At 34.5% G+C, this 13,207-nt stretch overlaps 1 pseudogene; it reads left to right on the top strand.

The window, feature by feature from the left end:
* The first annotated feature begins 12,053 nt into the window (after positions 1–12,053).
* LOC147824964 (U2 spliceosomal RNA) lies at positions 12,054–12,199 on the top strand (annotated as a pseudogene).
* Positions 12,200–13,207: the final 1,008 nt, after the last annotated feature.

The raw sequence follows: 13,207 nt of genomic DNA, 5'->3' as shown, positions 1-13,207 counted from the left end.
TTTTTCTTTTGTTGGACTCACCCCCATTGTGCTTTATTTGTCAAGCCCAACTGATTCATTCTGCTGGACTTCCTGAGGTTATGATCTTCATTGCCTTTTCCTAGGCTATTGTCTAAAATTTTTGGAGTGCTTGTTTTGTATTCATGAAGTTCCTAAGGTTCTCTTTATCATGAAAGTATCTTATTTCTCCATCAATTTTGAAGGATAGTTTTGCAGGGTACATCAATCTGCATTGGAGGCTATTTTCCTTTAGGACTTGAAATACATCACTCCAAGCTCTTCTTGCCTTCAGGATTTGCACTGAGAAGCCTGCTTTGATTCTGATGGGCTTTCCTTTGTATGTGATTTGTTTCTTTTCTCTCACTGCTTGTACAATTTTGTTCTTCTGTTGGTTTTCTGGAATCCTAACTATTATATGCCTATGTGTAGATTTTTTTTTGATCAAGGTTGTTTGGAGTCTTATATGCGTCACTTATCTGTATGTCAAGTTCTTTTCCCTTCCTTGGGAAGTTTTCTGCCAACACTTCTGTGAACAGTTTTTTTATGTCATCTGTACTCTCTCCTGTTTCTTCATTGATTCCAATCAGTCTTATGTTATTGTTTGCCTCATCTAGTAGCTCCTGGATTGATTTCTCATGTTGTCTTATAATTTTGAAGCAATTTTTATTTTCCTGGTCATTAATTGCAATCTTTTCTTCTATATCTGAAATTCTGTCCTCACATTGGCTCATTCTACTGCGTAGACTTTCAGTGGAGATTTTAAGCTCCTGGAAAACTGTTTGCATCTGTTTTATGAATTCCATTTTATTTCTATGTTGGGATTCCATCCTGTTTCTCAGATCCTCTATTTTTTTATCTGTGTCCTCTCTAGATTTATTAATCATGTCTTGCACCATGAGCAAAATCTTTGCTGTTATCTGAGAAATTATTTCTGATTTTATTTTGTCCAGATCCTCTTTTGTTGCCAGTTCAGGGAGTCCAGGTGGTTGAGTATCAGATTGTTCCATCTCGTTTCCCTTTGAGGTTGTTGTAGATGATCTGGAAGTCTGTTTTTGAGGCTTATTTATGTGTCTTCTCATTTCCCCGGGCCAAGGGTAGGGTGCTGCTGGCACCTGTGGGGCTCACCTCCTCTGCCCTAGGAGTGGTGGAGTGGTGGCAAGGGAGCCTCCTCCTGGGTGCTGGGATTTGCTCAACCCCCTGCCCTAGGAGTGGTGGAATGGCAACAGGGAGCCTCCTCCTGGGCACTGGGATTGGCTCACACCCTCTGTCCTAGGAGCAGTCGGCTTATCATTTTCTTTATTTGATTTATTTTATCTTGTTTTTATTTTGTCATCTTTGAGACAGGAGCCAAACACCCCCACTGGAGGAAAGATAACCTCTTTAATAAATGGTGCTGGAAAAATTGGATTTCAACTTGCCAAAAGATTAAAACTAGACCTATATCTCTCAACATGGACTAACCTAAAGTCAAAATGGATTAAAGATCTAAATTTTAAAACAGAAACAGTAAACTGGCTGGAAGTGTGGTTAGGTAGAACTCTTGTATACATTGGTGGAGGGAAAGATTTCCCGAACAAAACCTCAGTTGCCCGTGAACTAGCACAAACAATCAACAAGTAGGATCTCTTCTTATTAAAAAGCTTCTCCACACCAAGAGAAACCACCAACTGGGTGAAGAGACAACCTACAACGTGCGAAAAGTTTTACCAGCTGTTCCTCAGACAAAGGTCTACTATCTAGACTATATAAGGAACTTAAAAAAATCAGACCTCCCAAATTTAAAGATCCAATCCAAAAATGGGCATCTGGAATGAACAGACATTTTTTAGACAAAGAAGCAAAAGCAGCAAATAAACATATTAAAAAATGTTCAACAGCACTGGTCACTCTAGAGATGCAAATGAAAACAACACTGAGATTCCACCTCACTTCAGAAAGAATGGCTGCTTTCAAGAAATCAACCAATAACAAATTCTGATGTGTCTGTGAGGGAAAAGGAACTCACTCCCCTTCCAGTAAAAAGATATAGATTTATAAAGTATGCACACACAGAACACCTGTGTGTGATCACATTTGGGAAGTTCCAATTAGCTTTAACATCATTTCCATGTAAGAGAGCATCTGGATGAATAATCTTAAATTACATTTCAGTGTCATCTCATAGGGGCTTATAACTTCCAGAGTGCAAATGTGGAATCCAGCTGAAGTAGGAGGGAGAAGAGGCCAACTAGGGCTTCCTTAGATTTAGCTTTACTTTTTAGTTTCCCCCAAATATGTAATTTTGTTAAGAATATTTTGTAATTAAGAAAACTATTCTTTTCCTTTTTTCTTCTTTTGTTACTGTTTTCTCTTATGTGTGGAAGCTTATTAGTGAAGGCAATTGTCTTCATCAAAGCAACATAATGTAAATTTCCCTTGCTTATTCTATTGTTTCTAAACTATCATTAAAATAAAATCACTTTTAAAGAATTATAAGAAAATAATAAAAATTATATCAAACTAATTTTTTCTGAATATCTTTTGATTTTTAAGGGCATGAAAATAAAAACTACATTTTTATGGACACTGAAGGTAGACTTTGAAGCCCAGTAAGAAGACATCTCACAATGTAAATAGCATATATTATTTTGGACTGGAGGTCAAATCAATTCCTATATGAATTCACTTTCCAGTTTAACTTCAGGAGAAACGATATATCTCTGAAAATCATTTTCTATGTGATTTCTATTATAAGAAAATAAATCCTGAAGTACAAGTATTACTTCTCCAAACTTCTTTTAGGCTCCTTCAATGAATAAAGCCAAAGAACTTATATGGTTTTTAAAGTGTCCCATGATTGACCTCATTTTCCCTATTTCAATTTCATTTTATAACCTCACTCTCCTAACGTCTCCAATCTTTCCTCTCTGCACCTCTGCACATATAACCTTACTACTTCCAATTAGAGTTAAATTTACCTTGAGTCCAAAGAATTTGATATGTCAGTACCCCTTATTTGGCCCCTTACTTTTATAGGCTTTTGAATGTTAAAAGTTGCTGGGAGTTCTTTTTTTTTTTTTTTTTTTTTTTGATACCAGGGATTGAACTCGGGGCCTTACACTTGTGCAGCAGGTGGCAAAACCACTGAGCTAAATCCCTGGCCCTGGTGGGAGTTTTAAAGAGTTGTGAGTGAAAATCTGTCAGATTCTAATAAGGAATAATTTTTACACAAGTAATGAAAAAATATTCACTACCACTGGTCATTAGAAAATGTTAAAATAATATTGAGATACCATCTCACACCAGAAAGAATAGCTATCATCAAGAAATCAAGTGATGACAAATGGTGGCAAGGATGAAAAGAAAAAGGAACTCTTCTACATTGTTGGTGGGAATGTAAACTGGTATAGCTACTGTGGAAATAAGTATGGAAATTTCTCAAAAAACTAAAAATGGAAATTCCATTCAACCCAGGCATTCCCTTTGTAGACATCTTCCCAAGAGCGTTAAAGACATATTACATCAATACATGTATGTCCATATTTGTAGCAGCACAATTCAAAATAGCCAAATTTGAAGTGACCTACATGTCCACCAACAGAAGAATGGGTAAAGAAAATGTTGTATTTATATACAATGGAGGAATACTCTGCCATAGAGAAAGATATACTTGATGCAATTGTAGGTAAGTGGATGCAATATGAGACCATAATATGTCAGGTACATAAGTTTAAATATGACATAGTTTTTCTGACATGAATATATATGTATATTTATTAGAAGATAGATGAATAAGAAGTAAAGAAATATTTTTAAAATGGATAGGGGTACAAAAAATGGATGGAGAAGGTAGAGAAAGGTGATGAGAAAAAGGGAAGAAAAAAATGATGAAAGAGAGCTTTGCAAATGGGAAGGGGTCCAAGAGTTGTAAGGAGCAGGGAAGGACGGAAGGGGTATGGATGAAAAATAAGAATCAAGACATGTTAGGTACATGTACCAATTCCCTGTCATAAACTTTCTGCAAAACATACCAAAAAGAATAAAAATAATAATTAAAAATAAAAATATTTAATTTTATTTGCCACATAAAATTGTATATATTTATGATCATTTATCAGATGATGTTTCGATATAAGTATTCATTACATAATACTCAATTCTGAGTAAACATGTCTATGTCCTCTAACATTTACTATTTATTTGTGGTGACATCATTCCAAAACCTTCCTTGTTATCTGAAATTGTCTATAGTCACCTTATTGTACAATAGAAGACCAGACTTATTTCTCCTTTCTAATTTGACATAATACCCATTGACTAACCTTTCCTCATCTCTCCCTCCCTGTGACTATGGATAACTTGTCTGAAGAGATCGTCTAAGAAAGATCTCCTGTATCTCCAAGCTTCTACCAATTTTGTGAGGCTTCATCTATTTTTCCAAATAAAGATTAGCTGACTTGGTGTCCCATGCCTTTAATTCCAGCTATTCTAGAGGCTGACACAAAAGATTGGTAGGTTAGAGGCCAGCCTGGGCAACTTAGCAAGACTCTGCTTCAAAATAAAACTGCAAAGAGAGTGAGGATGCAGCCCAGATGTACCATGCTTTCTTAGCATTGACAAGTCCCTGGGTTCAATCTTTAATATCACAAAATAATAAATAAGTATTTACTTTTCTATCTGACTGTTAGTCTCAAAGGTGTTATCTCTTATAGATGTCCATAAGTCCACTTCAGGCTCAGAATTCCTGTCCTATTCCCAATATGTTCTTTTTATTTATACTTGTTTCTTTGATAAAGCTATTTCTAGAATACCTTTCCACTTTCCCAGTATGTACCCAGTTCCCAATATCTACGTATATCAAAATACTATCATTCTTAAAATTTTAGCTCAAATGCTCTTTTTTAGATTTTTTCAACTATCAACTTTTTAATTTATATGAATTTCACCTGTATACTCAAATTTCATATTATTTGAATCATAAATTGCACTATACCACACCATTGCTTACAAGTTTAAAAGATTACTATTATATCTATATATTGTTATTTTTCAATCCTCAAGGCTCAACTTAGCTCCTTCATAATGCAGCTCCTTCATATTCATTTGTCCTTCAATTCACTAAAGTAACCCTTCTCTACAATTTCTCTTATAGCATTCCACTCATAAGTTTTTCTCAAGCTTTTGCCACATTTTTGCTCTTGGGATGCTTGTTTCTTTTCCATAGACTGGACTTGGAAGATAATTCTTTCAATTTATTATCCCTAGAACTGTGTGCTGCATAGAATAGCCAGCCAACAAAGGTAAACTGAATGAATTAATATGTAAAAATAAACTATTGGGAACATGCTAACCATTTTTATTTATTGTAATTTTTTCATTTTTTCCCCTCATTTCCCCTTCCTGCAAATGTAAAGTAAGGAGACTATCACTATAGACCATGTGAAAAATGGACATGCTTGCACTAGGTTGGTGGCTATGTTGTTAGTTAGAAGAAGTACACATTAGGAACAATACATACATATGAAAATGAAGCATCTTACACTTGTTTGGTGTCATTTGTATCTGTGTTATTTGCAAGGCCACCAAGGTAGAATTTCAGGTTTGAATTATCAATCAAACTTAGAAGTAAACTCAATATCACATTTACTCAATGATATGAATGACTAAAAAACAGCAAAATTAGAATCCTATACCTTAAATAAGCTATTAGTCACTTAGCTCTAGATTAGTTCATGTGACTCTATTCCCTCAAGTAAATTTCAGGCATGGGCTAAAATTAAGTGATACACAACAGACAATCTTCTCAACCAGATACAGCATGTTTAGAAGCATTCTTGATCAACAATTAATAAGTAGAAACCTTAAAAATATTAACTTTAATCATCCCCCAATACAACTATTCAGTTGATTTTGTCAGAAGCTTGTCTAAAGGATGACTTAATCTCAAGCATTTCTGAAGCTGGAGGAGAAATTTAGGGTCTAGTGTTAACATATTACCTTTAATGTCTCCCAATTCCACTACTTATTAACTATCATATTTAGCATTATCACACTTGGTGTGAATTGATTCAGTCTTCCCATAATAAGCCATTAATAACTAATACATTTCACCCTGTTTATGAACAAAAAATTTTACAGATACTGTCATTTTTATTGTCTTTATTCAGGTGGAAGATGCCAGACAATAAATAAATAAATTGAAAATTATCAAGTATCAATGGGTGCTATGTAGAAAATAAAGCCAATGAAGCTTCAAGAAAGAGTTGGCAAAGGGGAACATTATACCTGAAATGCCCTGTCAGAGTCAATGATATTTAAGCTAAGCCTCAGTTACAAAAGGGGTAAAAAATAGGGAGTAAAAGAATTCCAGGCTTACATTAATGTGATAGTCTCCTTAACAAATGTACATTCCTTCAAAAATAATTATAATTTACTGTCCACACTTCAGTTGAGACAATCTTGCTAGAATTTAAAATCTAGAAATATTATCACTTTAAAACTTTTTGATAGCTCTTAATGGCAATATTTATCATGGCATACATATATATTCATATAATCTTCAAAATGAACGCAGTCCATATATGCTCATAGCCCATGTTTAGCTCAACAATCTCAGCATTTATTACCCTCCACTTCTGCACACTGCCTTAACCATATTAGAGTTGCTACCAAATGCTCTGATCTCTCTTATCCACAGGGCTTCCTGAGTTTTAAAAAAATGTTATTCGTATTAGCTAAGACAAAATTGATCTAACACTTTTATACACAACCAATACATTTTTTAAAAGTATTTAGTGTCTCACTGAGGCTTAATTTATTTTTTTTAAGTTCAAAGGACAACAAAGTCAAATTTATTTTATTTTTTTCTATATCCTTTTATTGGTACATTTTAGGTGTACAATATAATGACATTCACCATTGGAGATATGCACCTTTACATATTCTCTTGCTTCTTACTTTTCCCCCTTCCCCTGCCCTCCCTTCAACCCCTCCATCCCTCCCTATTTACAAAGACTTTGTTTCCATTTTTTCACTTTCTCATATTAATTCCATTCCCTTCTTTCCTTTCTTCTACCCCTCCCACTTCCCCTTCCCCTTTGCCCCATTTCTTCCTATTTCACATTATCTATTATACCTTTTATTCCTTATTTACACTTTCAGTTTCTCACACTAGAGAAACTATTCGGTATTTACACATATGTGTCCTGTTTATTTACTTAAGAGTATCACCTCAATGTGCATACATTTATCAATAAACGTCTCTAATTTCTCATTTTTTATGGAGTACTACTCAGTACTCCATTTTATAAAAAACCCACATTTTCTTTATCTAGTCTCCAGTTGATGGGTATTTGGGCTGTTTCCAAGTTTTAGCTATTACAAACTGTGCTGCTATGAACATGGGTGCACATATATCACTGCGGTATGACTCTCTTAATTCTTTAGGGAAGATACCCAGCAGGGGTGTATCTGGGTCAAATGGGACTTTGAGTCTTAGGTCTTTGAGGTATCTTCATACTGATTTCCACAGTGGTTGCACCAGTCTACACTCCCACCAGCAGTTGAGTGAGAATTATATGAACCAATGATAACACTATTGACTAAAGGAAAGTATGGAGCCAAGAATTCAAGTTTATGTATATCATGAAATCACTCCAAGTACAAAGATCATGTTTTGGAGGATTTTGAAAGAAACTTTGAGGAAAACAGACATGAAGCTGTTAATTACTTCAAAGAATTAATTGTGATAAATTGTGCCTCTAGAGAAAGACACTGAAGAGGACAGAACAATAAACTAATAATACTGTTAGAGATTATCAAAAACTTTAATTTTATTGCTCATTGAAATGTAATGAGCACACTACCCTTTCTTTTACATATATAGTCTTCAAAATGGATGGAGTCTTACCTATCTATGGAATCCCCTAATTATCATTATTTTATAAATGAAAAGACAAACTGTGGGCCTAAACATCTAAGGGCCCTGAGCTAGTATGGCAAAGAAAATATTTAAAAAATGTTTTTATATTTTGGTTGGGGCTTTAAAACCTAATGCTAGTTCATCATTGTCTTAACAAAACTCAGTTAAGCATAATTTACCTGTATAAGTTGAGGGCAAACTCTCTACATGATGATTTAAACCCAAATCAACTACATCAACATATCTCCCTGTTAACTTTTTGGCCTGTTCCCCAACATTTTTTGGAAAGATATTCATAACATTACCATTTTTCAAGAGCACAAAGATTTAGTTAAACGTTAGCTATGAGGTGATTATAAAATCCATGTAGACAATCAAAGAATATCACTCAAAAAATTGAACTGATGTTCATTAAATCCTAGAGCAGTATCATCATTCTTTAATTTTGTGATTAAAATAGCTCCTCTCTTTGTCTTTTTTTATACTTGTGCAACAAACAATAGGAGATGGAGAGTCAGGGCTGGAGGTAGCAAATTTACAATCAGAATTGAAGTCCATTATATGTTCATTATTTTTAGTCATGAATATTGTGCTAGGAAATTAGTATCACATTTAATAAGAAGATCACTGTAGTTCTTAAAAGCAATCATTAGCATTTCTACTTTACATACAGATAAAAGGGGCTTACAGATAAATTATTGTATTACTGTTACAGACCATTATAGGATTACTCTTAGAGACTTAATTGTGCTCCTCCAAACCTGTATGTTGAAGCCTTAACCTCCATTATGACTGTGATTGGATATAGACCACTTAAGAAGGTACTTAATTTTAAATGAGATCATAAGGAAAGTGGGGGCCCCAATGTAATAGAATTGGTGTTTTTGTAAGAAGAGAGAAAGAGGTGCAGAAACAGAGGAAAGATCATGTAAGAACAAAATGAGTAGGTGATCATCAACAAGTCAAGAAGAAAGAAGTCACTATAAAACACTTCTTAGAATGCTACGACCACATTTATCATAGACTCATTGTCTTCATAAGTGACAGAAAATAAACTTCTGTTTTGTAAGCCACTAAGTCTATGGTATTTTGTTTTGGCACCCCAGTGCTATGGATATAGCTATGTGGTAGAGGTTTTTCCTGGCATGTGCAAATCCCTGGGTTTAATTCCCAGAAACACTCCCCCAAGAAAAAAAGTCTGTGATGGCAGCCCTAGCAGGCTGATATGATCACACACATAATAAACTCTGGAAAGGGTGGAGTTGGATTGAGACTCATTTGACCTCATGCTGATATACTTACTTGAAGGCTGTGCTGAAAGAATAGTTTGACTCACTGCATAACCCATGCTTAATTTATAAAATATTTATAATGTCTGTGATTCAAATAGGCAAGGGTCTCATTTCCTGCTACTGCAAAGATAGCTAGAGTGAAAATTAAATAATTTCATATTAAATTACCAAAAAAATCTTTGCAATAGCATTTTATATTTATAGGTCTATGTATTAGAATTGCTTTTTAATGACTAAAAGGACAACACAGGAGCACTTAATAGAAAATTAAGTGTTATGTAGCTGAATAATTGGGAAGAGAATAAATGTTAAGATGGAACCATTTCATTTTCTATATAAAAATTTGGGATACCTTATATGGTAGAATAATGAGCATTTATTATAAACAATTGCATTTTCTTGAACTGTATTGAAGAAAATAATTTTCTTTAGAAGTGAATTTTTGTCATTATTGTACATTATTAGATTTCAGAAGCTCTACCAGGATCAGGATTGTACCCACAAAACATGTGATAGCAAAGAGGATACAAAGCAAACTTAGTTTAATGAATTCTGGAAATTGAAATTAGAGAATAAAGACTGTTTTTGAAAAAAATAGGATGGATAATTTTTTTTCAGAAAGAATAATATATCAATGAATCAAAACTTTATGTGTATGACCCAACTAAATTATTAAATTTAGGGAAATATTAGGCCTATATATTTCATAATTCAGTTTCTTTTTTAAAATTTTAAATTTTATTTTATTGGTACACTTTAGGTATACAATATAAAGACATTAATCATTGGAAATTTGCAATTTTACATAATCTCTCTTGGTTCTTATTTTTCCCCCTTCCTCTGCCCTCCTTTCAACCCCTCCATCCCTCCCTATTTACAAAGACTTTGTTTCCATTTTTTCATTTTCTCATATAAATTCCATTACCTTCTTTCTTCTATTCTACGCCTCCAACTTCCCCTTCCCCTTTGCCCCTTTTTGTCCTATTTCGCATCATCTATTGTACCTTTTAGTCCTTATTTACACTTTCAGTTTCTTACACTAGAGAAACTATTCAGTATTTACACAAGTGTCTTATTTCACTTGAGTATCACCTCAGTATGCATCCATTTAGCTATAAATGTCTCTAATTTCTCATTTTTGATGACTGAGTAGTACTCCATTTTGTAAAAAAAAAAAAAACCCACATTTTCTTTATCAAGTCTCCAGTTGATGGGCATTTGGGCTGTTCCCAAGTTTTAGCTATTACAAATTGTGCTGCTATGAATATGGGTGGAGATATATCACTGTGGTATGATTCTTTTACTTCTTTGGGGAAGATACCCATCAGGGGAGTAGCTGGATCAAATGGGACTTCCAGTCCTAGTTCTTTGAGGTATCTCCATACTGATTTCCACAGTGGTTGCACCAATCTACACTCCCACCATTAGTGGAGCAGTGTTCCTCTCTTGCCACAGCCCCACCAGCATTTGTTGTTGGTTGATTTCATGATAGGAGCCATTCTTTCTGGAGTGAGGTGGAATCTCAGCATTGTTTTCATTTGCATCTCTCAAATGGCCAGTGATGTTGATGATTGTTTCATATATTTATTTGCTATTTCTACTTCTTTGTCTGAGAAATGTCTGTTCATTTCAGATGACCATTTTTGGATTGGGTCTTTAAATTTGGGAGATCTAATTTTTTTAAGTTCATTATAGACTCTAGATACTAGACCTTTGTGTGAGGAAAAGTAAGTGAAGATTCCCACATTGTGGGTTGTCTCTGGACACTGTTGGTAGTTTCTCTTGCTATGTAGAACCTTTTTAATAAGAAGAGATCCCACTTGTTGATTGTTTGTGCTAGTTCATGGGTAACTGAGGTTTTGTTCATAAAATCTTTTTCTACACCAATGTCTTCAAGAGTTCTACCTAGTCTCTGTTCCAGGTGATTCAGCATTTCTATTTTTATATTTAAATCCTTAATCCATTTCAATTTTAGTTTAGTACATGGTGAGAGATATAGGTCTAGTTTTCATCTTTGGCAAGTTAAAACCCAATTTTTCCAGCACCACTTATTAAAGAGGCTATCTTTTCTCCATTGAGGGTTTTTGGCTCCTTTATCAAAGATGAGATGACTGAGTATGTCTGGAGTTGTTGCTACATCTCCTAATCTGTTCCACTGGTCCTCAGGTCTGTTTCTTTGACAGTACCATGCAGTTTTTATCACAGTAGCTTTGTAGTATAGTTTCAAGTATGGGATTGAGATGCCCCCTGCCATGTCTCTGTTATGTAGAATTGCTTTTGCTATTCTGGGTCACTTCTTGCTCCACATGAATTTTTGGAATGTTTTCTCAAGGTCCATGAAGTATGCTGAGGGGATTTCAATTGGGATTTCATTGAATCTACATAGCAGTTTTGGAAGTATGGCCATTTTCACAGTATTGATCCTACCTACCTAGGAGCAGGGGATGTCTTTCCATTTTCTGATATCATCATCAATCTCTCTTTCAGAGTGCTATAGTTTTCAGGGAAGAGGTCTTTGATTTCTTTTGTTAGATTGATTCCTAGGTATTTCAGTTTTTTGGATGTTATTGTGAAAAGAAGTGTTTGCCCTATTTCTGTCTCAGTGAGTCTATTTTTTGTGTAGAGGAAAACTATTGATTTTTGTATGTTGACCTTGTATCCAGCTACTTCACTGAATTTGGTTATGAAGTCTAGAAGACTTCTGGTGGAGTTCTTGGGGTCTTCTATATAGAGTATCATGTCATCTGCAAATAATGACAACTTGACTTCTTCATTACCTATCTTTATTCCTTTTATTTCTTTCTCTTGTCTAATTGCCATGGCTAATGTTTCCAAAACTATACTGAACAGGAGTGGTGATCATCGCTTCTCGGCCTTTTGGCTAAGATCAAGTGTAGGAGTGGTGATAATGGACATCCTTGTCTTGTTCCTGATTTTGGTGTGAAGTATTTCAGTTTTTGACCATTTAGTATGATATTGCCTGTTGGTTTTTCATAGATGGCCTTTATCATATTGAGGTAGAGTCTGTCTATTAGAATTTTTTGTATCATTTTTATCATAAATGCATGTTGGATTTTGTTGAATGCCTTTTGTGCATCTATGGAGATAACTGTTTGGTTTTTGTCCTTGGCTCTATTGATACAGTGTATTGTATTTATTGATTTGAATATGTTGAACCATCCCTGCATCCCTGGGATGAATCCCACTTGGTCAGGGTGTATGATCTTCTTGATGATCTTTTGCATTCTATTTGCAGTATCTTACTAAGGAGTTTTGCATCTATGTTCATTAGTGAGATTGGCCTATAGTTCTCTTTTTCATTTGGGTCTTTCTCTGCATTGGGAATCAAAGTAATGCTTGCTTCCAGGAAGGAATTTGGTAGTAATGCTTCCCTTTGAATTTTGTTGAAGACTTTAAACAGTAGTGGCAGTAGTTCCTCTCTAATTGTCTTGTAGAATTCAGCAGTGAAGCCATGAGTACCTTGGTGTTTCTTAGTTGGTATGTTTTTAATTACTTTTTCAATTTCATTGATTGATATTGGGTTGTTTAGAATTTTTAGGTCTTCATTCAACTTTGATAATTCATACATATCTATGAATCTGTCCATTTCTTCTGTGTTTTTCACCTTTTTGGCGTATAGGTTCTTGAGGTAGGTATTGATGATCCTCTGTATTTCTGCTAGTTCAGTTGTAATCATCCTTTTCATTCCTAACTGGATGGATTTGGGCCTTTTCTTTCTTTTTTCTGACAAGGTTGGGTAAGGGTTTGCCAATTTTCTTGATTCTTTCAAAGAACAAGCTGTCTTCATTGATTTTTTTTGTATCGTTCTCTTAGTCTCCATTGAATTGATTTCTGCTCTGATCTTTATATTTTTCACCCTTGTATTAGCCTTGGGTTTGTATCACTATTGTTTTTCTAGAAGTTTGAAGTTCAGTATTGGGCTGTTTTATTGAGCTTCCTCTCTGTTCCTCATATTAGTATTCACTGCTATGACTTTCCATCAATAAGACTGCTT

Source organism: Heterocephalus glaber, unplaced genomic scaffold, assembly GCF_053883595.1.
Source record: "Heterocephalus glaber isolate CG9 unplaced genomic scaffold, H.glaber_assembly_v1.0 deba00001523, whole genome shotgun sequence".
Classification (NCBI taxonomy): domain Eukaryota; kingdom Metazoa; phylum Chordata; class Mammalia; order Rodentia; family Bathyergidae; genus Heterocephalus; species Heterocephalus glaber.
This window is presented reverse-complemented; position numbering and strand designations above follow the sequence as displayed.